We start from the raw sequence: 27,684 nt of genomic DNA on the forward strand, positions 1-27,684 counted from the left end.
ATACTTGGTCCAGGGATGGGAGCTGGTCGCTTATCTCCATTTCATTCAACTTTTCCACTCAGTCTTTGACCATCGTCCTTGCCATTCCTACGCTGAGGTAAAACAGCGAATCTACGAAGCATTTCTACAGCACTTGAGTGGTTTTCCGCTCGGGAGGGCAGCATTGAGAGGACTCACGACACGAGAATCATCGTAAATCGGCGGGACTCGCGGGAGCTTTTTTCAACGTTTTTAGAGCACGAAAAAGCTGAGGAGGAATGCTCGGGATGTGCGTAAATAAACATTAATGGGACAATAAAGCACTTGAGCTGAGAGACGGAGTCAATGGTGCTCTAACCTTAGAACGGTTCTAGTAAATACGGTTAGCTGAGTAAGTCACTGCTCGACAACATGACAGGTCAAGGTCCCGGCCACCGATGGTTTATGGTTCTTACCATGGTTTATCGGGTGGGATTCTCCTCTCGAGCGATGAGTCCGCGTTTTAGCCCGCGTTGCCAAAACACTCCAAACTGGACATCTCTGTACATCTGGACGTATTTCTGTCAAACGGAACTATGTGCATCATCACGTGAGCCCTGCTATGCATATATTCTTATGGGTTTCAGGGCTCATGTCTGAATGCACGTAGTTCCGTTTGGTCGGAATACGTCCAACTATACACGTATAGTTTAATTTAATTAATTCATGTTGAATCTTGGCTTCTAAGAGACTCAAATATATATTATGATTTTCTTAAAAACACCGAGTCTAAGGATTTTTTTCCTATAGTTCCAAATTTGACGTAATTAGTTTTTCATTAAAGAAAACACTGATGAACATTTGAAAAACCATAGAACAGAGGAATTAGAGGAGCAGATTTATCTTGGATTCGAAGGGACTCAAATATATGTTGTGACTTTCGTAATAACACCGCATTCTAAATTTTTTAAATCGAGTTTCCTTCAAAATTCGTCTAATCTCTTTAAGGTGAAATCACTAAAATAGCTAAAACAGCCAAATTCATCTTAATTGTATAAACACGAGACGTATGAAAAAGCCGTAAGTGCGCAAAAAATGACGTAGTTTCAGACAAGACAGCGGTGAGTGACAATATTCCTCCAGAGAGCAGTACAGTGCTACAATGAAAACAGCACTTTCAGTAAAGTGCCGCCATCTTCTGCCCATTTCTATCCTGAAGATGTGTTTGTTATGTGTTCAAAACGCAACCACGGAAGCATGCAGAAGTTGGCACTTACTGCTGACTTTTCTAACACATGCCTAGCATGAAAATGAATTTACCCTTTGTTTGCTTCTGAAATAAAATCGGTCGATTTTTAATCATCCAAACGATTTCTAGGAGTCTTTCGGACGATTAGTAGCAATTCGACCAAGAACGTAGGCTTCTTTCAATGAAAATTGCCGGTTCAGACGTTTCTGAGCCCGTTTTCTCAAAACTTCATTTTTGCACTTGCTGCTCTCTTCGCTATCACGGCAGTCGCAGTGGCGTACGTGCAATGCGTGAAGTATCCACGCAGTTTTGCAGGCGCTAACATTGCCGTGACTGTATTGAAATAAAATCTGTCAATTTTTAATCATCCAGACAATTTCTAGACGTCTTTCGGATGATTAGTGGCAATTTGACAAAGAACGGAGGCTACTTTCAATGAAATTTTCCGGTCAGACATTTCTGAGCCCATTTCCTCAAAACTTTATTTTTACTCATATTGCACTTACTGCTCTCTTTGCTATCACGGCAGAGCTCTCTCGGCTATGATGGCAGACTAGACAGCAGGATGGCGATTTTAATCGATTTTTGCGCCAAAAATTCTATTAAATTGGGTCGATTTTTCGGGATCGATTACAAAATCGGAACCGATTTTTCGAGCCGAACTTGCAGTATTGAAAAAAAAGTCGAAATTTCCTAAGTTAATGTGTCATATAAGGCCCAAGTTTCATTCCAAGTTCAGTTTTAGCAGTAGCTATATGTTTTTGGCGCCGAACTTGAATTTTTAAGTGTTTCAAAATCGATTTCGAAAAAAATCGATCGAAATCGATTTTTCCATCCGATTTTATATCGCAAAATCAAATCGGTTGCCATCCCTACTAGCCGGCACGTCGCGATGGGTCCTCGCCTTGGGAGCTCGATTGGGCGCCGATCGGCGTCCGTCTCGCGGGAAGCGCGGCGCGCATCAATCAGCGCTCGAAGCGTGCGTCACAGGCCCCGCGAGCGGCGTGAATCACCCGCCGCCACGGTCAAAACCACTCATCTCCCACATATATCCCGGACCCATACGTTGTTTCAGTAATCAGCATTTCACCTACTGATTGAGTGCGTACAGCTGGGTTCCAGGTCACGGCTCCCGGTGTGTGACACACGGTGACGGTGACGGGCTCGAACCTCGAACCTCGGGTCCTGATGGGTGATCCCCGGTGATTGTGTCTGTCAGGGTGTCCTATCGTCGTAATAGCGAAAAGAGCAGTAGTGTTTGTCGGGATGAGCCTCGAGACACGTAAAAGCGTGTGCTAATCGTGGCTCATATAGAAATGTACTTACTGCTCTCTTCGCTATCGCGGCAGTGCTATCGTCGTCTGATTACCATTGTTTCGCTCCGATTCCTGTCAGATTCCGCGGAGCCAACTGCGACTTCGAGCGCCGCACAGTGGATCGAGGCGATTAGAGACGTCGGACATGATATTTTTGACTAAGACTACAAATTTTGATGTTAAATCCGTCACATTTTGAATTGTAAGGAGTGCTTTCGGAAGGAAATTCCGCAAGGAAACCAATGAACCACTTTTTGAACCTCAAAATTTGTTTTTGTTGAGTTATAAGCTTTTAAAGCTTCCAAATTTTTTCCGACGTCTCCCATTGACTTGATCCACAGTGCGTCGGGACCAGAGGTGAAATGCTGCAGAGGTATCGAGTACAGAAAAATTAGGTATTCAAGGGCAGTGTGGGTCGTATCCATAGCCGTTCCTTATGAGGATCCTTTCCTTCAGAAAGCCTAATATAGTTTATATTGTAATTAAGGAGGGTTTAAGGAAGTCCTCAAAATAGCATTTATAAAAAGGATAATATTTGCCAACGAAGAATAAACCTCAGCAGGATAACATAGGAATGGACCCTTGATTGGGTTTACAATGATGTATCACTAGAGAAAATACAAAAATTTAAAAAAATATATTGCTAGTTTTGTCATTTAAGGGTAGGTTTGCACTTGCCTCAAGGTGATTCTTCAAGCTATCTAACGTGGTCGATCTGGCATGCAATATATCGCATCGAGTAGGTAAAAAAATTCGGCAGATTTTGAATTTTTAGCCATAAACAGGATGATAGCCCCTGCGCATGAACCTGGAAGATAATTGGACGTATTTCTATCAAACGGACCCAAGCGCCATAGGGTGAGGAAGGTAGAGGGGGGCTTGGATTGGCGGCGGAATCGGGCGTCCGGCTTATTCCGTCCTATACTCGCAATGCTTTTCCATGGCATCTGGTCCGTTTGACAGAACGCGCTATCCGGGATTCTAAATTCCTCGAAAGGAACTTAAATTGGTGCTTAGTTCCGTTTGATAGAAATACGTCCAATTTTAAACCAAAAAATTGGCAAAATTTAGAGAAATGAAAGCAGAATCCTGTTTGGAAAAGAAGAACTCGGATCCGATACAGAAACGGATAGCTGTATCGAATTCAAGGGGTTTTTTTTCGAAACGGATCCTGCTTTCATACCTTCGAATTTGCTAATTTTTTCGTCCAGAATGATTCGCTAAACTCAAGATCAGGGGCTTTCGTCCTCTCTTGCGGAAAAAATTCAAAATCTGCCCTTTTTTACCCAAAAGATGCGATATTTTTGTGTTAGAACGTTGACTGCCTATTTGGGCCCTAAGAGCTCCAAATTTCGACATATCTTTGTCCGTACTCTCCTTACATACGTACTCCATCTTGGACCAATTTCCCAAATCATAGAGGCATCCCAAGATAGCAATTGGACGTATTTATGCCAAAAAAACCTATGTCTCACACAAACCCTATGCACATAGTTCCGTCACTGAAAAAAAATATCGGTGTATTTACTAAGAAAAGGGTAAAATTACCAAGAATTCAGGGTTCTATTTGATCCCAGTTTTATCTTGGTAAAACTACCATTTAAGGAATTGGTAATTTTACCAAGAAATCTCGGTAAAATTATTGACTTTCTCGGTAATTTTACTGGACCCCGGTAAAAACGCCAATATTTTTTATCGACTGTGGTAGAATTACCGAGATAAAATGGCAAAGTTACCGGGGATTGATTACCAATAAAAGTGGTTTTCTTACCTGAAAAAACAGTAAAAATACCGGGTTTTAGGTAAGCTTACCAGTCTGTCTTGGTCAAATTACCAATAATTGGTAAAAAAAAGTGGGATGGTAAAGGTACCAACGGACCTTGGTAAAAACGCCGAGATTTTTTTTTTTTTTCAGTGTTTTGGCATAAATTCGTCCAATTCAAATCTCGTCTACACACGATCAATGATCATTGCGAGATCATCTAGGATGAGAGTGGGCGTCCAATCGCTGCGAGACTCCACAGCATAACCTTTCAAAGGGAGGCCACTCGTGACCAGAAGAATTACAGCGTTATTGAAAACACAACCAGAGAGCGCTGTCTGCGCTTTGACCACCAACGACGGAGGAGCCCCAGCAGAATCGTAAATTACACCCGAGAAGAAAGCGAACGGGTGGACTGCGACAGGATTCGCCGCGCCTAGCGCATCCTCAGCTTTTGTGAGCTTTGATGGGGTCCTTAAATCAATTCCGCGAACTCCCCGCCCGTCGAGGTTCGGAGTTCAGCGGTTGCGAAAAGTGCACGCGTTGCAAAAGTGGGTGAGTTTGTGCAAGACCAACGCATGTGACCGCGGTGAGGAAAGCTTTGATTCTGAATCGGCGGGAGGACAGCTCACTGAAAAAAAAATCTCGGTGTATTTACTAAGAAAAGGGTAAAATTACCAAGAATTCAGGGTTCTATTTGATCCCAGTTTTTTCTCGGTAAAATTACCATTTATGGAATTGGTAATTTTACCAAGAAATCTCGGTAAAATTGTTGAACTTTCTCGGTAATTTTACTGGACCTTGGTAAAAATGCAAATATTTTTTATCGACTGTGGTAAAATTACCGGGATAAAATGGCAAAGTTACCGGGAATTGATCACCAATAAAAGTGGTATTCTTACCTGAAAAAAACAGTAAAAATACCGGTTTGTAGGTAAGCTTACCAGTCTATCTTGGTAAAATTACCAATAATTGGTAAAAAAAGTAAGATGGTAAAGGTACCAACGGACCTTGGTAAAAACGCCGAGAATTTTTTTTCAGTGCTGGCTGATTTTAAAATTCAAAGACAAAGCTATAGACGAAGCGATAGACAAAGAGGAAACAGGGGGTATGGAGCGATCCTATGGTTAAAATGTGTGATTTTTATAAACTAAGCGAGAAAATGATGGACTAACTGATGGGCTCATGGGTTGCCCTACCTACCCCTAGTTGGACTGCGTTAAGCAGAAAGGAACCAAGCCACACCAGCTATTGCCAAATTTAACCAGACAATTTAATTTTTTCCATGAAAACAGTTGTGCGGATTTTCGTGCAAATTTCAGTGAATTTTCTGCACAGTACAAATGCAAATTCCCTGAAATTTTCAAAGGAATCCGCACAAACCTTCTTTTGTAAAAAATTAAATTGCCTCGTTAAATTTGGCAATAGCTGTTGTGGCTTGGTTCCTTTCTGTTAAACTCGGTCCAGTTAGTCTATTGCCTACCTCCTTTGTCCATTGCAATTGCCCGCTTCCACCTATCCACCTTCCACGATCCCTATATTTAATTTTTGTATTCTTTGTCTATCGCTTTGTCCAACAATTTCAACAATCAGCCCGCAGAAGTTTAAACCACTACACAAGTACTTGCGTCAAAATGAAAAAATCTGAAAAACGTAGACTTTAATTCACTTGCATAAAAATTTGCACTGAAAAATTTGGAAGCGTTTCGTGAGCCTGAGCATGCTAGCTTTTATCATCAGCGGCGGGACTGATCGCGACTGAATCACATCCAGATTTTTGAAAAGAAAATTTGTACGCAGGTGGAGTTAACATCTATTGAAGTCAAAATGTCCGAGTTCTATTTATTTTATTGAGAGGAGGCAACAATATTGCTTGACATTTTCACAAAATATTATTTTAATAATTTCCTCCCATTCTAATGCACGATATTTATAAAATTTAAATGAAAATTCAGCACATTTAAAACATTGTTCCATAGTTGAGAGCACAAAAATTACTTTAATTGTCAGTACGATTTTCCTTGAGTAGACTTTCGCTTTTTAGAAAACGCAAAATTAGGATTTTCAGTCAGCAAATGTTAACGTCTCATTCATAAGTTGCATTTAGAAATTTTTAATGTGACCCTAGTGTTTTACGTAACATTTTGTTGTAGAATGTAGAGTATACACAAGTGACTGCATTTTTACCGCGACCGCAATGATCGCTACCACAAAAGTAACATTGTAGCCACGACTAAAGACAGGTTGGACCCACAGTTTACCATGAGCATTGTGAGGGCAATTTTTTTTTCTCTGGGTTCTACAGTGTAGCATAGTGGCGATGATAATAGTTCCTTATTGCAAAATGTTCTCTTGAGGACAATTACTTAAGCAAACGCATTCTACACCAAAAAGAATTTCTAAATTAGAGGGAACGTTACAAATAATGCTGATTTGAATTAAAAGCTAATGGTTACTTCACGCAAGAGAATTTCTGATATAGGGATCTTTACAAATTATGCCGATTTAGATTAAGTCCTCTCTCATAATAGTGTGAGCGCCTGCGCTTGTTGCAATCAAAGTGCCGTTTGTGAAAGTCTAATCTCTATGCCTGACATAAAACCATCTCGAGATAAGAAAGATTTGAGCTTAATGGACTACATAAGCTGGATTATTCGTATAAAGTTGTTGAGAGATATTTTTCGGTAACAGATCTGGAGATTTATGTTAAAAGCAGCGGAAGTGATAGTGGACCCCATATTCGATGGTTGACGTTTCTTCACATCTACTGAAAGACTAATGAAAAGTTGAACGCTGACGTCCATAAACGCACGTGAGAGTGTGTTTTTACGCGTGAAAGTTACATTCTTTCATTTAAATTCGTGAAGGTGTTGATGACCTACATTAAGATAGAATAACACTAACAATATGATTCGATTAATAAGGGATTGATTCAGGAAAGGAAACACGACAAAGTAACCCAAGCCTTCGACTGAATTGAGAGTTTCCTTTCTTATCGTATGATACAATCTGCAACATCACAAACTGGATTGCATTTTGCAAAAAAGAGCACTCCAATGTTACTAAGATTGTAAAACTTACATTCTATGTAACAATATTACTGAAATCGTGCAAAAAAATAAATATATATACAGGTATAATTTTTGTCTTGAATTTATAGTTCATTGGGAATAAAGATAAAACGTGTTTATATGATCAGTTTATATTTGCAAGGTAAAACAAGTTGCACGATCTTAGCGTTATTAGAATGTTCTTGGTTCCTATTTGGACGTATTTACGCTAAAAGGAAGCATGTCTCATACAAACCCAATGCACATAGTTCCTTTTAGCATAAATACGTCCATTTGCAAAGTACGATTCAACTGAAGCACGTGTTTCCGTATTTTCACCACCTACTTGTCTTCCATTTCCAGCTGAATTATTTGAAAACCGCATTTGCACTGAGTTCATCAAAATTTATAGCCATCATCGAGCCGTAATTGATGAGTTTACCCGGATCATTATTCACTGCAAAATACTGACTAGACATCAGGATTCAACATCTGGGGTTAGCTTACGTTGACCAAACTGGTTGTGAGCTCCTAGCAGCGCACAGGAGTTTAATCTTCCATCAATGAGCCATGTGAGTTTACACTCACGAGATTGGATCTTGAGAAAAGCAACACATGCAGTAATAGATGTCAGGGGGCTGTTCTGCCGTGTGAAGGAAAAACGCCGCATGAACATTCGAGAGGTGCCAAATTTCCTCCGATAAAATGTTTATTTTTTAGGAAAGTTATAAATAATATTTCTTGAAATTTTCAGGAACTTTAAGTGGAGTTGCGAACAAAATAATCTGAAATATTTGAGGAAAAATATTTAACAATATTCTTGAAAATTCATTATTTACCATTGTAAATTTGACAACGCCTAAAGGTTCGTACGGCGTTTTTCCTTAGCAAGGTGCTGTTAGTGTACCTCTTGCTCGCCGTGTTTCGATCTCGTGTTAAAAGACGACAACGCACCTGAAACAAGAAAGAAAGATTCATTGTTAATTTATTGGTGTCTACATTTTGTCATTAGATTCAGAAAACATAATATGACTCATCCCTACAAGTCGACGACCAAAGTGCGAAATCATGTGTCTCTATTGCGGTGCTTCAAAATTTCTGCTCCTATTTTATGCTTTTGAGGAGAAACAAGTCAACTGTGTAGCTGTATAGTGCCTTGCTAAGGAAGAACGCCGTATGAGCTTTCAGGCGTTGCCATATTTCCTCTAATATAGAACGAGATTACTCGGAAAATAGTGAATATTTTTCTTCAAATTTTTCAGACAACATTGTTCGCAATTTAATCCAAATTATCTGGAAACTTCTAGGAAAAATATGCATTACTTTCCTTAAACATACATGTTTTATCCGGGGAAACTTGACAACTCTCGATTGTTCATACAGCGTTCTTCCTTAGCACGGCAGTATAGCTCTCCATTGTTTCCCACGCTTAATTCACCTCCAGCTGTACCAAAATCAACACAAAATTTGTGTTTGTTTGTGTTTTACCACCAATATCAACCAAAAGTAACACAAGAACACAAATATTTTCATCAGTGCATACTCTCGACTTCTCAGAAATGCATGCATTAATAGAAAACTTCTGAACAAGCTCTTGCGCGTTTTTAAGTATACTTTAGAGATTTCTGCTGCGCTCGACGTGATTCAAAATTTCGCGGTGCTTCAAAATTTCTGCCCTATTTTATGTTTTTGAGGAGGAACAAGTTTAAGAAACAAGTTTATAGCAGTATAGCTCTCCATCGTTTCCTACGCTTAATTCACATCGAACTGTACCAAAATCAACGCAAAATTTGTGTTTTTTTGTGGTTTTACCTCCAATATCAACCAAAAGTAACACAAGAACACAAATATTTTTATCAGTGCATACTCTCGACTTCAGTGGCGTGGCGTGAATTGCGACGTATCGATTGTCTCTGCGCTTAATTCACCTCAGCTGTACCAAAATCAACACTATTTGTGTTTTTTGTGTTTTACCCCAATATCAACCAAAAGTAACACAAGAACACAAATATTTTTATCATTGCATACTCTCGACTCTTTAGAATGCAGGCATTAAAGAAACTTCTGACAAGCTTTGCCGTTTTAAGTATACTTCAGAAATTTCTGCTGTGCTCGACGTGATTTTAAAACCGCCTCAGTTGGCTCTATCTCTTGTGTGCAAAAAATCAACACAAAATTTGTGTTGGTTTGTGTTTTACTTCCAATATCAACCAAAAGTAACAAGAACACAAATATTTTATCAGTGCATACTGCTCGACTTCTCAGAAATGCATGCATTATAAGGAAACTTTTGAGCAAGCTCTCTGCGCGTTTTTAAGCATACTTTAGAGATTTCTGCTGCGCTCGACATGATTTTAAAAACCGTCTCAGTCGGGTGTATCTCTCGTGTGCAGCAGACCAATTGAAATTAGGGGAGTTAGAGAGCCTAAAGTAATGAATGCGGCAAGCCGGGTGGATTTGAGGCGGATTTCTGCGAAGCGGAGGCGCGATTGATATAAACTTGCGCGAACTTTCCCTCTCACTCCGCAGCGAGAAGTGGCGGGCCTGCCGCGGCACACTTGACTGGCTCTAACCATGAATCCGCTGGGCTCCAACTTTTAATTATCATAAAAACAATGCACACACGATGCGCATTCCCTCCCAATGAGAAAAAGACTAGATAAACATGCACGACTTCATAACACTTGCTGCCTGCCATTGCCAGACCTCCAGAATCACACACTCCGTGAAAATTGTTATTTTGATGAGGATACTAAAAACAAGCGGAAAAGTTCTGATACCTAATCTGCTGAAAATTTAAAACCTGCCGAGATTATTTACTCAATCGATGCACTGAAAAAAAAATTCTCGGCGTTTTTACTAAGCTCCATTGGTACCTTTACCATCTCACTTTTTTTACCAATTTTTGGTAATTTTACCAAGACAGACTGATAAGCTTACCTAAAAACCGGTATTTTTACTGTTTTTTTCAGGTAAGAATACCATTTTTATTGGTAATCAATTCCTGGTAACTTTGCCATTTTATCTCGGTAATTCTACCACAGTCGATAAAAAATATTGGCGTTTTTACCAAGGTCCAGTAAAATTACCGAGAAAGTTCAATAATTTTACTGAGATTCTTAGTAAAAGTACCAATTCCATAAATGGTAATTTTATCAAGAAAAAACTGAGATCAAATAGAGCCCTGAATTCCTGGTAATTTTACCCTTTTCAAGGTAAATACACCGAGTTTTTTTTTTCAGTGCATGCGATATTGGCGTATTTCCTCCAAACGGAATTATCTGCATAATGACGTGAGCCCTGTTATGCATTCATTTTTATGGATCTCAGAGCTCATGTCTTAATGCACATAATTCCGTTTAGCAGAAATACGTCCATATATCGCACGCCAGTTCGACGAGCCCGGAGACCCCACCTTAACTTTAGTTTGATGGGTTATTTTGATGACGATATAACTAAACGGGTCCTTTGAAAAACGGCGTTATTAAAAGTGTATGTTAAAAATAATAAAAAAGAGTCATTCTGGTAGAATCGCTCGGGAGTAAGATGCGTCCAACTCCAAGAAATAGTATTAATTTGAAAACTAAAGTTTTGAAAATTTGGTGGCTACGGCTTTTGTTCATATTAACCGTTCAGCTGAGGCCGATAAAATAATCACCCTGCTGCAAGCAACTATTACTACTCCTGAGCCTCACATTGCCCACCAGTTTATTGAAGGCGAGCTGGTGAGAATTGGCGCTATGTATTGCAAACAGCTACCAGAAGTGAAGCCGCTGAAAAACTCAAATTCCTGCAAGCAACTATTAGTGCTCTTAAGCCGCTCACATTGCCTATCAAATTATTGAAGGCAAAATAGTGAAAACAATCACAATGTAATAAAGATGCTACTAGAACTGAAATCGCTGCAAAAGTGCAACTGCTGCAAGCAAATAAAACTGTTCTTAGACCGCTCTTTTAGCCTACCAGCTTATTGAAGGCGAACTGACATCATGAACGAGGCGAAACCGCCAAGAGACAGGTTTCAAGTAAGTATGAAAAACGTACTTTTTCGAAGATTTCCGTACACGTTTCTTTCAAAACACCACATGTAGTACGACCACGGTCGAACTAGCGGAATCGAAGGAACTCGATCAGAAATTCTAAAATCGTAGGTCTCCTTTATACAAATCTGTACACCGTTAAATCTGCCGATTTAGATCGACCTAATTTGCATAAATGAACCTATCTTAATCAAAAGGAACAATATCCATTCTTACATGAGCCCTGAGACCCATAGGAATACATGCATTACAGAGATCATGCCGCAATGGATCGCAAATCCTATGCCCATAGCTCGTTTTAATTTAATTAATTTTCAAACAGTTTCTGTTAACATGAGTATGTCCAATTGATCAAGGAGCATAAAAAAAAAAAAAAAAAAAAAAAAAAAAAAAAAAACTAGCATCAAAATATCGTCACCTTCCAGGCAAAGTATCACAAGCGCCATGCGACGTTTAAAAATTTCCGCCGCCATTTCATTTTTTTACAGAGAAATTGTTCAACGAAGCTGTCCGAAAATTTCACTGAATTTTCTTTGTGCTGCCGATAAAATTTAGTGAAATTTCCGAACAGATTCAACCGACAATTTCTCAGTAAAGAAATAAAATGGCGGCGGAAATTTTTAAACGTCGCATGGCGCTTGTGATACTTTGCCTGGAAGGTGACGATATTATCAGGCCTAGTAGGTGTGCGCGTTCATAGCTTTTTTCCCTTCGGAGGCATTTAAAGAACGAACAAACAAACTTTGAGCAATTTCCTGGTGTGAGTAATAGCTCGAAACGCTAAGAATCGGGTTGAACTTTACCGCTCGATGGAGAAAGCGGGCAAAAACGGCGATCCAGCTCAAATCTGTCCATTCATCGAAAATTTACGACTTTCCTCCCGACTTTTCTTTCGTAAGACGCGCGATATCCGAAGTTTAAAAAAAATAAATAGTAAATAAAAAAATAAAAAAAAAGTTTCATATGACATCGAGGCACGAGCAGAGTCATAATTGAGCGTTGACGAGTGTGGGATATAATAATTAGAAGCGTGGAATTCGAGGTTGAGACCGGCGATGCGTAGGGTTTGAGGTTATGTCACCGACCGGGTATCGATGGAGGTGTTCCGGCGGGCACTTGTCTCGTCGCAGACGATTATGATAATGCGAACGCCGCGCGGTGGATCCAGTCAATGAGAGAGGTCGGACCTGAAATGTTTGACTGAAACCGCAAATTTTGATGTTTATTTCGTCACATTTTAAATTTCAGGGCGTGCTGGAAGCAGAAAATTTCACGAGGAAACCAATGGAACCACTCTCAGAACCGCAAAGTTATGTTTGTTGTTTAACGCAGTTTTAAGCGTTTAAAGTTTCCGAACTTTGTCCGACCTCTCCTAATGACTCGATCTATTGTGCGCCGAGTCACACCGCCAAGCCGGCGCGACTCAAGTGAGAAGTGTCTCAATTAACTCGACGCGTGTCTTTCTTCATTCACTTAGGGCCGTATTGGTATATCTATTTTGCAGGTTTTTGACCAAAGCTAAAGATTAAAATATTGATAAGTACCCTTATTATTTATTTAATAATTTAATATGATTATTTAAATTGGACGTATTTCTGCCAAATGGAACTATGTGCATCATGACGTGAGCCCTGGTATGCATGTATTCCTAATTGTCTCAGGGCTCATGTCTCAATGCACATAGTTCCGTTCGGCAGAAATACGTCCAATTAAGTATTCATACAATTATGACATCTTCGTAATAATTCTTTAATGACAAAAAAAATTGTATGTTTGAGTTTTTTGCCGACGTGCGTTAAAAATTAAAGCCGAAAATCTCGATACAGAGGGGAAAAGCTCATCTGAGCACGATTTTCCCTAAAAAAGAGATTTGGCAAATAACTCCAACATACTGTCTTACGACCCGTGCGTCCACCGCAATCAGTTTGTGAAAAAAAAATTGACAAAAATGTTTAATGTATAAAAAAACGACAAAAGTGTTTCTAATAACCCCAGTAAGTAACACCAAGTAACGCCATGTCGTAGTGGGTTGACTCCAAGTAAAGGGGCTGATTAAAAAATAATTATAAACACATCTATAAATGCCTCCTTCCACGAAATTTTCCGTGCGTATCTTCGAAATAGGAAAACAGTACTTTCCGGAGGGAATTTGGAGGTGAAACATTATTCTCTCTACTATTCATAATCGACTTTAACGACCATTTTAGGCACTAATCTATTTATTTTCTTGATTTTTTTTTTTTTTTTTTTTTTTCACAATTAACAATCATGTACAAAAATCACTATAGACATTTAAAAATGTCTTTTTAAGCTTGGTTAATCTGTAAGAAAAACTTCTTAGTACATAATTTTATCGAAATTGATAACTCAATACCTAATAATAGGCGATATAAAACGTGACTATTTCTGTAATAAAAATGTCTTTCTGTCTTAACTTTTGTTGATGTCTTTTGTTTTATTTGAGACTACGGTCGACCGTTATTTTCTTGATGGCAACCTTGCGTTAACTTGTCCATGAAGAATTTCAGAAATAACGCGAGGCTACTCCGACGCTTTCGATTTCGGCCGGGTGCACCCTCTCTTAATCCTCGTGGTAGCGAGGTTCGGAGTCGAGCGATGGCTGGCGAGGATTAAAAGCGTGGCGCGACAAAAATTTGACAGTGTCGCGGCCGGAATTTATGGGACCTGGAAGTGACAATGCCGGCACGGTGACACAATACGGAGTCGGAGATGCCCACTGACTCCGAAAAGCGCAAGCGCGAGTCAACGAACGCTCGAAAATGATACTCGACGTTGCCTAGCTGACACGATAAGGACCGTATTCTGCCGTGATAGCGAAGAGAGCCGTAAGTGTAAACAAGCGGGAAAGTTCTAATACTGTCGTATTAGAAAAGCGCTCAGGTGTTAGTAAATGTATTTAGTGAAGAAAGGAAGTATAAACTCCGTCGACTTGGCTGGGTAATGGAAATAAAACATCAGCTGATAGCAAACAAAGGTTACCAAGGAAACCGTAAACGCGTTTTTTCGTTTCCCGAAAATGATAGCCACCGTTGAGCTCATCAGGCGCGTTTTTTTTAGGCTTCATTTAAGTTCAACGATCAATTTCGATAAGAATTACTCTACCGCTAAGAAATTTTCTTATAGACAAACGATCGAAACTACCTGCGCATTACGTTAAAAGCATAAAATACAGTTTTCACAGCTTTATTTATTTTAAAAATGGACCCCCCCCCCCCCAAAAAAGCCTACACATCGATGAGCTGGTGCGCCATTTAAACGAATTAGCACTAGTATACTAGTACTCTAGAGGCAAGTCGAAATCAAAAAGCGCTGCCTATCGGCTGAGCGCTTAAAATGAAGTTTTGATAAAATGGGCTCACTAGCGTCTGAGCGGAAAATTTTATTGAAAGAAGCCTCCGTTCTCTATCAAATTTCCACTAATCATCCGAAAGACCCCTGGAAATCGTTTGGATGATTAGAAATTGACAGATTTTATTTTAATTACAGTCACGGCAATGTTAGCGCCTGCAAGATTACGCGAATACTTCACGCATTGCGTACTCCACGGTGCGCGCTGTTAGTGCCTGCAAGACTGCATGGATACTTCACGCATTGTACGTACGTCACTGCGCTGCTGAGATAGCGAAGAGAGCAGTACGTGCAAAAATAAAATTTTGAGAAAACTGGCTCAGAAACGTCTGAGAGGAGATTTTTATTGAAACAAGCCTCCGTTCTCTATCAAAGTTCCACCAATCATCCGAAAGACCCCTGGAAATCGTTCGGATGATTCAAAATCGACCAATTTTATATCAATTGCATAAAAAGGGTATTAGCCCGATTTTTCTCAGTGAAACATTCACGCGGAATTCACACAGACTTTTTCAGGGAAGTAAATACTTAAATCGATTGATTTAAAAGTTAATTGAATCAGTGAGAACGAAAACACACCAACTTGGAAAAATGAAAATTATCAAGACACACATAAAACTAAACAGAAGGTGAAGCGGATAGTTTAAGAAAAAGAGGTTTGCTGCCGAAAGACAAGTACTTATGGACTCTTTAAAGGTTAAAGTTGGAACAGATGCGCTAACTTCAATGACCTTCATGTAAATTAATTGTCTTCAATGAAATTGAGCATTTTCGTGTTACCGAGTTAGTGTGTTTTCGTTCTCACTGATTCAATTACAACCGCTGTCAAATTTTAAAAAATATATTACCATCCACGTTTTTTACTTGCATTGTCAGAAAGGTTGAACCTACCTCAAGTTCTTAGTGCAGCGTGAACTTTTGCAGCCTGTCTTGTTCGATTAGTTTTCGTGCTTACTTTACTTTTTCTTTTGTGTTAGTAGATGAAACTTATCGATCTCTGTGTCAATGTAATTACAATTAAATATGACTGTGGAATCTAGTCGCACGCTTGCGTAATTAAATCTTCTGATAGTTTCCACAGTTTGGCAACATTGGAATAAAATGTCACGAGCATGTCATTATTTAACTCGTCATGTGTGAGACAGTTGCGGACGATTTTTTCGATTGGATGGATGATTAAAGCTTAAAAAATGTGACTAATTCTTTCGTATTTTGTCGGAATGATGAAACCTCTTGCCGGCAGTTGTATTACAAATGATCTCGTGGAACGATTTTCCTTTCTTCGAGAACTGTCGAAAAATATGTTCAGGCAAAAAAAGTACACAGATCAAATTTAAAGATTCCAGTGCAAAGTGTTAAAAGTGACGGTTTTATGTGAGAACAAATTATGACACTAATAAACAAAATGACGTGGGGGGATTCCAGCCCGAAAAAATAATTGAGTGATATTCGAAGCTTAATGATCCATTTTTATAGTAAAAACGACAGTCTTAAATAAAATCGGAGAGAAGTATGTCGAGGGATAGGAAACAGTGGCGTAACGTGCTTTGAGATGTATCGATTGATCTGTCATTTAAACCTATGGAAAAGGATCGATAAACAGGGTGTTCCGCAACGAATCCCTTAATAATCGATTCTTTACTATAGCTTCAGGTGGGAAAATATCGAAAATTGCTCATTCACGCCTCGCCACTGATAGGAGATGAGTAAAAAGTGAAGGTGAAAATACCTGGGTTGGGAGGGAATACACCTAGGATATCACTTGTATCATCGTCCAAATATTACCGTTTACCATATAACCATAATATTATTAAAGCTTTCAAACATTTAATGTATTATGTAAAATTAAATTCCCTATGTCTTTTCTCTGAAAATGATATTCGTAACGGAAACGGAAGATGTGGTTCAGAAAATGGTTACTTTATTGCTGAGTGTGAAAAGTCAATTTTAGACAAACACCATGTCGTGAGGGTGTCTGACAATGATGTAGTGTCTGTCATATACAGCTCTGTTACGAAACATTATCGTAATCACAATCAGGCTTTGCTAAATTTTTTCTTATGAAGAGAGTTTTTACCAAAGAATGAATATACAGGGTGATCCAGGGTTAGACGGCCAGACTGCAAGAATGCAGGATCATGTTCTGTGGGTCAAAAAAAAAAAAATTTGTCGTAAATTGAGATTTCTATTTTTTTTTAGATCATTTAATAAGAATTCTGGTCATAAAACTACAGGGGAGTACAAATGTTTATGAAATTTCGTCCACAACCGTTGCTAAAATTCAGGAAAAACGTTTTACGTTCCAAAATTTTGTGAGGGTCGTAGCTCTGACCGAGGGCACTTTTCGAAAAGACATTATACAGCAAAAAAGTCTTATTTTTACCGATAGAACACGCTCCTGCAGTCTGGTCGTTTAACCCTGGATCACCCTGTATAATACCTACATTTTTCACATTATTATAATTACAATATAATGTAAAATATGTTATAAATAGAAGGAAAATGTACATAACTTTCCACTCTAAATTAATAGTTTGTCCCAAAAAATGAAATAGCGTTCGTATGTCCACGCGGTAAATTTCCTTAGTACGTAAGGAGCCCTCATAGACAGCGGATGAGTTACGATCGAAACGCGAGGTTTGTTAGAGGAAGAAAAATGGACTCAACCAGGGATCTTACTGCCATTTACTCGATGAAGAAGAAGAAGGACTGCGAGATGGATTGGCTGTCGCGCATCGTCTCCTGTTATTAACGACTCAATTTTATTCGCAGCGCGGCTCTATCCGCGCACGGTAGAACGAGTCTTCGAAAGAAGTTGGACATGAGGTATTTCACAAAAATTGTAAAATTTTACGTTTATCTCGTTACAATTTTATTTTTTAGGGATGTTATGAGAAGAAAATTTTACGAGAAAACCAATACAACTACTTTTCAGACGTCAACATTTCATATTAATTTCAAAGTTTAAGTTTTAAAGTTAAAATTAAAATTTTTAAATTGTGTCCGGCCTCTCCCATCGACTCGATCCACTGTGCGGCGTGGCAAAGGCAGCCGGCCAACGATCGCGGAAAGTAAATGAATCATGATCGGGGAAAAAAACAACATGTTGAACAACCTTTCGCTCTTATATGATTCTTCCCTCAAAAGTTCAAAGCAACTTCTGAATAAGAGGAAGTCCAGCGGCCTAGTCTCATATTGTAAGTAAAGTATGGGCAATGATCAGAATCAGACATCCCTCATAAGGTAAAGAGGGTAAGATCAAATGACTTTCATTTTTTTATGCCAAGTCGTCAAGTTTCCACAGAAATAAGTTTCCACTACCGAACACTTTAGAAAAAAACGGATGTCTACAAAAAATGTGCGAAAAACTTTACCGTTAGTTCGATGATTTGTACATATCAAAATCAGCTACAGAGTTAATATTATAAATAAAAAAAAGGAAATGAATGAGTAGAAGTCAATGGTAATATTAAACAATATTATTTTTATATTTATTATGTTAGTGTTTATCTATGTTTATGTTATTACTTGTTAATATTAAGTTTGCATGTATCTTCATAATTGCAGTTTTGACGCCTTTAGAATGGTCAACAGTAACTATAATAATGTACCGAATAACACGTTCTTGAGAAAAAGAATAAAAAAACCATCCCGAAAATATACCCGGAAAAGTTCTGAAAAATTCTGAAAATTCTGAAAAAATTCTGGAAAGTTCTCTCGTCGGAAAACAGTGTGTTTCTGTAATCTTCTGTAATCTTCCGTCGCATTTCTAAGGCGCAATGATACAACTATTTGAACTCTCCGGAATGCGTGAGGTATCACGCCGCATTTGAAGGCGTTTTCAAAACAGCCAAGTTCCGATACCCGGATTATCGTTTTGCGTAGTTCATATTCTTTTGTTATACTCCGTGCCACTTGTTTATTTTTCATCCTCGTAGAAAAATCACCTATTTGTAAATACACTTCTAGCTGAAGCGCACTTCAGCTATGCATTCACCACTGCAAAAATTTCAGAGGAAATCGACAAGCCCAGCGTGCATGGAGGCTATCACGGACGTGCCTAAACTCTGTAAATTCATCTCAATTCCCCTCCCCTTGCAGAGAGGAACGATATCTGATTGTCATAAACTCTTTTAAAAACCTTTGACACTAATCTGAGAAAAGGTAAAATACCACTCATTTTATATTAGGACTTTTTTCTATCCTTGCGTTCAAGTCTCTCGACTACATCTCTTTATCTTCTTGAAAGGCGGTAGCAGTTCCCACTTATTGGCATCACTGATTTTCTTCCATTTACCAAATCCATTAAAAAGGTCAATTGTAGTCGAGGCAGCCTAAATCATACACCATAGATTATTTTACATACATATAAATAGAGGAATATTACAGTGTTGCCACTTTGCAGGAATTGCAACTGGGGAAGATGTTTACGTGATCTTAAATATCTAGAATCGGAAATTGCGTTGAATAAATCAAACGTTGGTAAGCAGATTAATTCAATTCAATCTGTTTCCTCGAACTTAGTTCTTTATTTTCTTCCTACAGAAATGCTCTTTGTTATGCGACGGACATATGCAGAGGCGATTCTTACAAGTAGATTACATCGATTCTTCTCCTGTGCAATCTTTTATTTTTCGATTCCAGCAGGGGTAGTTTCTTTCGATAAATATTGAATTTTTAGAAAGCGTTTCAATGGACGGTCCTGTGTTGCCATATTTCAAAATACCACTGCACGGTTGTTGCATTGACAGGCATGCAATACATCTAATTATCGTGAAGTAAGTTACATAGAGTCAGATCTTGATATTCTTAGAGTATTTTACTCATTTTGATTCAATAAAAATACGCAAAGAGCATGGCGCACTTTTACTTTCCATTGCTTTTGCGGGCTCTTTTAGTCCAATCATGAAAGTTAAATACCGCTTGCACGTTGCGTCTTTGACACAGAAACCGCAGAGAGGCAGATGGACAAGTAGAAATTCCATATCAAGATCTTTTGAAAATTACAAGCACACTAATATAAAAATAATCATCACATAGACGCTGTTATTTTATGCATCGTTATCACTTAAATAGTTACTTAACGAGGTGTTTTTACCTTATTAGCTAAATACATATCGTTCATTTAATGTGAGGAAAAATTACTACGATGGCAATTGATGGCTTTGACCACAATACGTCATTTGAAAATCAGCACAGTTATTAAATATTAATAAAGCGTGGGCAATTGTGTGCTAATGTTGGGTTATGGCATTTTTATAGGTTACAGGGTTTAATAGCGGTGAATGTGTAAAAACTGAGGCAAAATTCTCAACAGCTAACGATTCAGAGAGAATGCGCTGGCGCCACATACATATACATTTTCTTTGATCCGATCTAAAGGTTTATAAATTTTGTTTTTAGGACATTGCTCTAAGAAAAAGGGACCAAATCTCTTGCGTAAGTGTGAAAGATATACTCGTTCAGTGACTGGCGGAATCATTCATGATTGACATGATAAATCAATTGGACTCCATATTGTTAATAGTGGAACTACCATCTCCGGCTCATTTATAGAATCATCTATCTACGTATGGAAACTTATGGCCCAAATGAGCCGAGAGCTACTGTGTCCCGAAATGAACTACTTGCCTCATTGCAGAATAAAGGAAAATGAGCAGTTGTCTCCCTCCCATAAAACAAGAGATTTAGTAAAAGCAATTACGAAAGAACTAACTCACCAATTAATTCTTTCTTATACCTCAATTATATTGCTCTAAAACGGACAAAAAGGAACCAACAAATGAAACGGAATAAGTAATTAATATTTTTTGGACAGAATTCGATTTTCTTGCCCCTAAATGGGTCACGTTCAGCAGGAAAGAACCAAGTCGCATCGGCTTTTGCCAAATTAAATTCGGCAATTTAATGTTTTTACATGAAAACGGTTGAGCAGATTTTTGTGCAATTTTCGGTGACTTTTCCGCGTAGTATGAAGGAAATTCCTTAAAGTTTTCAAAGGAATTTGCACAGACGTTCTCTTGTAAAAAATTTAAATTGCCCAGTCAAATTTGGCGATCGCTGATGTAGCTTGGCTCCTCTCTCCTAAACGCGGTCCACATACAAGGATCAAAGAACATTAATTTTTAAAATCCAAATTGTCGTAATGAATGTCGTAATTGTCGAAAGTTGCGTTTATGAGCATTGATTCGTCATGGCAAACAATCATAATCAAAATAACCGTGCTCTTGCCCAAAGACATCGGATCTCTTCCTTAAGCGCCACCACTTTTTCACTGAAAAAAAAATCTCGGTGTATTTACTAAGAAAAGGGTAAAATTACCAAGAATTCAGGGTTCTATTTGATCCCAGTTTTTTCTTGGTAAAATTACTATTTATGGAATTGGTAATTTTACCGAGAATCTCGGTAAAATTATTGAACTTTCTCGGTAATTTTACTGGACCTTGGTAAAAACGCCAATATTTTTTATCGACTGTAGTAAAATTACCGAGATAAAATGGCAAAGTTACCGGGAATTGATTACCAATAAAAGTGGTATTCTTACCTGAAAAAAACAGTAAAAATACCGGTTTTTAGGTAAGCTTATCAGTCTGTCTTGGTAAAATTACCAATAATTGGTAAAAAAAAGTGAGATGGTAAAGGTACCAACGGACCTTGGTAAAAACGCCGAGAATTTTTTTTCAGTGTTGTCCCTCATTAGCATTCACAAAGAAAAGATGAGCCGATATCGCTTTCAAGTTCGAACCAGCATTTCAATGGGAAACTATTCATTTGAGGCGAAAGTGTCCGTCGCAATTTTAAGATTCAACTCAGGCAACAATGGTAACGAACCGGCGGCGCTACGCAGTGCACAGTAGCCGGCGCGCCAACGTTAACGGTCTGCTCTATATGTAATTGATTTGATGCGAGTAATATGGGCCGTTTTTACACCTGCAGGCTCACTACGAATCCTATGCTCGAGTAAGCCCTGTAATAGGTCATTCAGAGTAGACTGAAAACGGGCACGCATCAATATCTATATATAAACCTCCGCACGTGGTTCTGGGTTACGGCCGAGAACTCGTGGAGCAGGAAGTCTGCCGCCGGGTGAAAATCCGACGGTTTTCCGGTGAAAGGTGAGATCTTTGCTCATTCAATTCGGTAAGAATGAGGAGTTTTAGCCCTTCGTTCACGATCAAACTGGATGCTTCACAGTGGCGTATCGGTACTTTTACCAGACCTTCCGTTTAGACAGGATAGTCGGTAGTTTTGCCAACGGGCGTTAAAATTCAGTTATTATGACTGGAAAGGGGAAAATCCGTGCGGACTTAACTCAAAGTCAGTATATTTGAGTTAAAGAAACGTTGTTTTGCTATCGTTTTTTCAACTGGAACATAATGATAGCAAAACGACGCATTTTTAACTTAAAAAAACTGATGTTGGGCTGAATCCGCACGGGTTTAACTTTAAAAAAAAAACCAAATTTTTTCGACAAGAAACGATGAGTTAAGTCAAAATAACATCTGAAGGGGAAAAATGTTTCAGTATGTTAGCTCTTTAATATGTAGGTGATTACTTTAAGTGTAACAAATAAAACAAGGATTTATAATATATCGACGGTTAAACTACCAGACCATGTATTTCGGTTTGCGACTTCCTGTCATATTATATTTTTTAAATGGAAAACTACCCAACGTCAGTTCTTGAAAACTTTCCTAGTTTTTCTTCTCTGCGCGAGAAAAACTCTGTGGGAACTTAAGGAATGATATTGATTTGTTCTCCTTCAACAAAATAAAATAACAGCGGAAATTTTCACTGCAAACGAGCTACGCGGTCTGGTAGTTGCACCGTCGATATGTGCTCACTGGAAAAAAAAACACATTGGATCAAGAGTCCAGACTCTTGAAAACATTGACAAGAAAAAATACTCTTGATTCAATCAGATTTTTGCTTGGATCGAAAGGAAATCCGCTCAAATTAAGAGGCTTGGTTCTTAATTTAAGCAAAAATCCGATTGAATCAAGAGTATTTTTTCTTGTCAATGTTTTTAAGAGTCAGGACTCTAGATTCAATGTGTTTTTTTCCAGTGCTCGATTGCAGTAAAACGCAAATACACTTAACCGAAAGGATTTATGCTCAATTTTCCCGTGCTGAAATTGGCACTCACTTTCTTCATTTGGGCATACCAAAATGTATTTGAGAAAAAAAATATCCATTGGCAATTCATTGCGTCATTATTTCCGCGTCAACCCCCGGAACTTACGAAAACGCGAAAGAAAGCAGTGGGTGTGCTGGACATGTATTCGTAAAAGGTCAATGGTCGATAAATTATTATGGCGGGACCGCATAGCTCCGTTATACGGCTCATTAACAAATCGATTTTGCGTGCATCTTCGTGGAGCAGTGATGGTGGGTGTAATATTTGCCAAACTTCAAACCGGTCCCGGTGTGAAGCGTACAGTGTCAAAATTTTGGAGACATCCGGACCAAAGCTTTTTTTTTACCGATACTGTTCTTACGATACGGAACTGGGGTAAACTAGTAAAAAATGTCTTGATTTTTTTTAAGAACATCTAAAATTGAAGTGGTTGTTTTTCATTTCCACTTTTTCATTCCATTTCTCTAGAAAAGTTCAGAAGTTCTGAAAATGAAGCTGTGAAATTGATTCAACATTAGAAGTTCAGTATCAAGTAGTGACGTGATGTACATTAAAAAGCTCTGTCGGAAAAAAAGCTCATTGGAATAATTTAATAAGAGAAACATTTTTTCTTATTTTTTGGGGGTGAAAAACTTATTACCGTATATAGAAACTACGCTCCCATTTAATCACATCGTTAAAATGAGGCAATGAGGTTTTGAAACTTCCAAACTCATCTTAGAAACAAGCATTTTCTTCCAATTGTGGTGGCCGCTGGAAGGAAGCTCTCAGGTTTGAAAAATTAGTGAAAAGCTTGGAAGGAAATATTTTTCAAAAATATTTTAAGAGAAACATTTCGCAGTTTTATACAATAGGGAATGAAGATTGAGGAGGATCTGTCTCCTGGATGATCCCATCGTTTCTACGCTATGGCTTGCGCATACGGGTATGGTGGTTATCTTTAATCCTAATTATGGATTTGATGCGATACATGACTGTAAGTGAAGTGTGTAAAAAAAGACTCTCGAAGACAAAAAAATAGTTTCAGTCATTTTTTTCAGATTCCCACAAGTAAGAAATTCGTCAAACGGGGACCAAATTTTAGAAATTTTGCTCATTGTGTGGCGGGCCCAAGATGGGCCTCCTCTGTAAGTTTGCTCGCTCAGGGTCATTCATCCCGGGTCTAAACGACTGATTGATCCTTCAATTTTGCGCTTTAAATCGCTTCCTCATTCCAAACTCGTCCCACACTCACTAAAAATGACCATTTCACGGTGAATTATCTGTTCACTGCATTCATTTTTGATCACTTCAACGTAATAAATTGAACAGCTTTCATTAAGTAACTTTCTGCCGTTCCCGAGCAAAGTTCCTCAAATTTTGCATTTTTCTACTTATGATGCACTATTATATAAACACCTGATTACGAATTTGCTTTAATTTTAAAGTCTGAGTCACAGCCACTATAAAGATATAAATGATGAGTATTAATTAATTTATTATCTTGCATTCGAATATTTCTCCCAAAAAAATTGAGCAAAAATGTAGAGTGGAGTTATGCTGGGGGTGACAGATTTGCTACCTGATTCAAGGAAAAGGGAAGGAGAAAAAGTATAATAGAAAAAGAAAGAGGACAAAGAAGAAAAAGAAATGAAAAAATATAAAAGGAGGAAGAAGGAGAGAAAGGAAAAAGAGTACCCAGTAGGTCAGTTTCCTTTTTCTCCGTTTTCCCCCAACTTTTACCTCTCTTTTTCTTCCCACCGCCTTCTTCTTCATTCTATTCCTCTTTCCTTCTTTTCTTTTCTTTCTTCTTCTTTCACTTTCCTCTTATTCCATTTTCCCTCTTATTCCATTTTCCTCTTTTCCTATTTCTCTTTTCCTTCTTCTCCGTCCCTTCTCTCCCCCCCCCCCCCGATTCGGCAGGCCTGAAATACCTGAGTCTGTCAGACTAGAATTCAACGCTCAGCGCTACGCAAGCCTCTCATTCGAATATGACGAAGCTCACGGCTTGGGGTCCCGATCAATGTACCGTATGAATTGCGTCACGAGGCCGTAAATAACCGAGATTTTAATAAGTGAAAGTCCTTTCCTTCTCAATAGTTCACCACAGTTTTCAAGATCATAGTGGATAAGTGCGGTCTGGTGGATCGAGGCTTGGGTGATGCACTCCAGTTACTGTAAAAACGGAAACGCTAGTCGTGGTTTCCAGATCAGATGTTACAGAACCGACTGGGTATATTGCCTCATTTTCAGACGTTGGATAAGTTTTCCTACTCCTGGACGCATATCGACGGTGAAACTACCAAACCACGTATCTCGTTTGCGGTGTTTAAAAATCTACGCTCACATTTTATTTTTTTGAAGTAGACCAAATCAATAACATTCCTTGAAATTTTCACGGAATTTTCTCCGCACAAAGAGGAAAAATCACAGAAATTTTCAAGACTAGATGTTAAGTATTTTTTCATTTAAAAAATAAAGTATGACAGGAAGTCTGCGACGTCGCAAACCGAGATACGTGGTTTGGTAGTTTCACCGTCGATATGCTTCTAGACCCTGATTATAAATAATAATTTTTGAAGTCAAATTCTGTAAACAATGGGAAATTAACGGATTAGCAGACAACGTAAGAATTAAATCATCACAGGACATTTTTCCTCAACAAAATATCGCTATTTTTTACCGGCGAAAATCTGCAACTTTAAAATTGCAAAAATCTTAGCGCTGCACTATGTTTCACATGCCTTATTTTGTATCAGCGATGAAAAAAGTGCGAACGAATCAATTCTGTTTTGAATTTGAAACGTCCAGGACGAAATGGCACCTCGTCCGGGGTGGTGAATTTTCGGCCCTAAGAAAAGAATATTCGGGGAAAATATGTGTGTGAGGTCATTTTTTTTTCAGAATTTTCTGTGGGAGGAAAACAATGGGAGGAACGGAAATGAATGACAGGGCAAAAAAAACTACACTTTTTAAATTTTCGTTCTGCTCTTATTTATTTACCCAGAATCATGTTCTTTTGACAAGTAAGCCACAGGCAGATCTAGATACATAGAACTGGGGGAGGGTTTTTTTTTTTTTTTTTTTTTTTTACTACTTCAAATAGCCCACAAGGGCTAATCCACGCTTTAAGTCCCATCCCCCCTCCATCCCTACTGAACCAGTCCCAGGCAACCATTGTTTGAGACCATCAAACTCGGGTCACCTGGCCGGGAATCGGAACCGGGACTCCCGATCATAGAGCAAGCGCTACAACCACTACACCATAGGAAGCATATGAGGCATAGGGTGTGCGGAAGGGAGAGGGGAGCTTATCACAGAAAAAGCTCTCAAAAGTTTAAAGCATCTAATTTGTAGTTCGAGTCAATTTCGTCATGAATAATTACCAAGCAGAAGCGTCCCTCTTACTTCCTCCCTCTGTCTTCCTCCTTTTTCTCGGGTGAACGGGGGGACATGCACCCCTACGCCCCCCTCCTTTGGAACCGCCTATAAAGCAATCATGAAAAAACGGTCATCCCCCCCCCCCCATGGCCCCCTGAAATGACGACACTGTCGCTAAAATTCGTGTTTTCATTATTCGTATTTAATCTTTCGTGTACTTAGCGATTCCGTGCGTACAGCACTCAAAACAACGTCAACTCTAACCTGCATTCAGGAGATTGCACAACACGCCCACTCGCATCTCTTTCCCGCGAAACCTCTTCGAATCGAACGTATTTATGCTAAAAGGAACTATGTTCCACGCAAAGCGCTTGCACATAGTTCCTTTCAGCATGAACACGTCCAATTTCGTCGGGCTCTTCATAGCGGGGGGCCGGCGAATTTCTTGACACCGTGTAACCTCTCGACGAATCGCATCGACTCCCCATTCTGCCGTGCTAAAGAAGAACGCCGTATGAACCTTCAGGCGTTGCCAAATTTCCTCCGGTAAAACGCAAATTTCCCGGTAAACTTATGAATATTTTTCTCCCAGTTTTTCAGATGATTTTGTTCGCAATTTCACCTAAAGCGCCTGAAAATTTCAAAGAAAAATATTCACAACTTTCCTCAAAAACAAACATTTTATCGAAGGAAATTCGGCAACTCCCGAATCTTCATACGGCGTTCTTCCTTAGCACGGCAGCATTCGAATTTCGTGCGCCTTGTTTTCGTCCGGGCGCTCTGGGTTAGACGTGTCTGTGCTAAAAGGAACTATGTCTAACGCGACCCCTATGCACTTAGTTCCTTTTGGCATGAATATGTCTGAGTTGTGGAGAGGACGCGGGATAAATCGTCGCGGTGAAATTAAATTATGCAATTGTCGGGCGACGCTGTGTGTATGTGTATGCAGCCACTTGTCACACTCTGTCGCCGGGTGATGTAGATGCCCATTGTGCCTCTTTGGCCCCGCGCACCGCACGGTCCGGCGGCGCGATGTTCGATGCCAGTGCAATGCGACTCTCTGCCTGGCAAAAACTTACCGCCGACACGCTGATGAATTGGATGTGTTCAAGTGAAACGGCAACTTGATTCTGTTACGTATCGCAAATTGAGAGATCTTAATACCAACCTCCGTGCAAAATTATAATAGCAGAAAAATTAGTTATTGCATATCGCCACAATTCGTCCAAAGTATCACTGAGTGCCATGCGAGTTCTCACAATTTCCGCCGCCATTTTATTTCTTTAGAGAGAAAGTGTTGGTTGAATCTGTTCGAAAATTTCACTGACTTTTATCAACAGCGCAAAGAAAGTTGAGTGAAATTTTCGGAGAGCTTCGTTAAACAATTTCTCTGTGAAAAAATAAAATTGCTGCGGAAATTTTGAAACTTCGCATGGCACTTGA

This window comes from Bemisia tabaci, chromosome 9, assembly GCF_918797505.1.
Source record: "Bemisia tabaci chromosome 9, PGI_BMITA_v3".
Lineage (NCBI taxonomy): Eukaryota > Metazoa > Arthropoda > Insecta > Hemiptera > Aleyrodidae > Bemisia > Bemisia tabaci.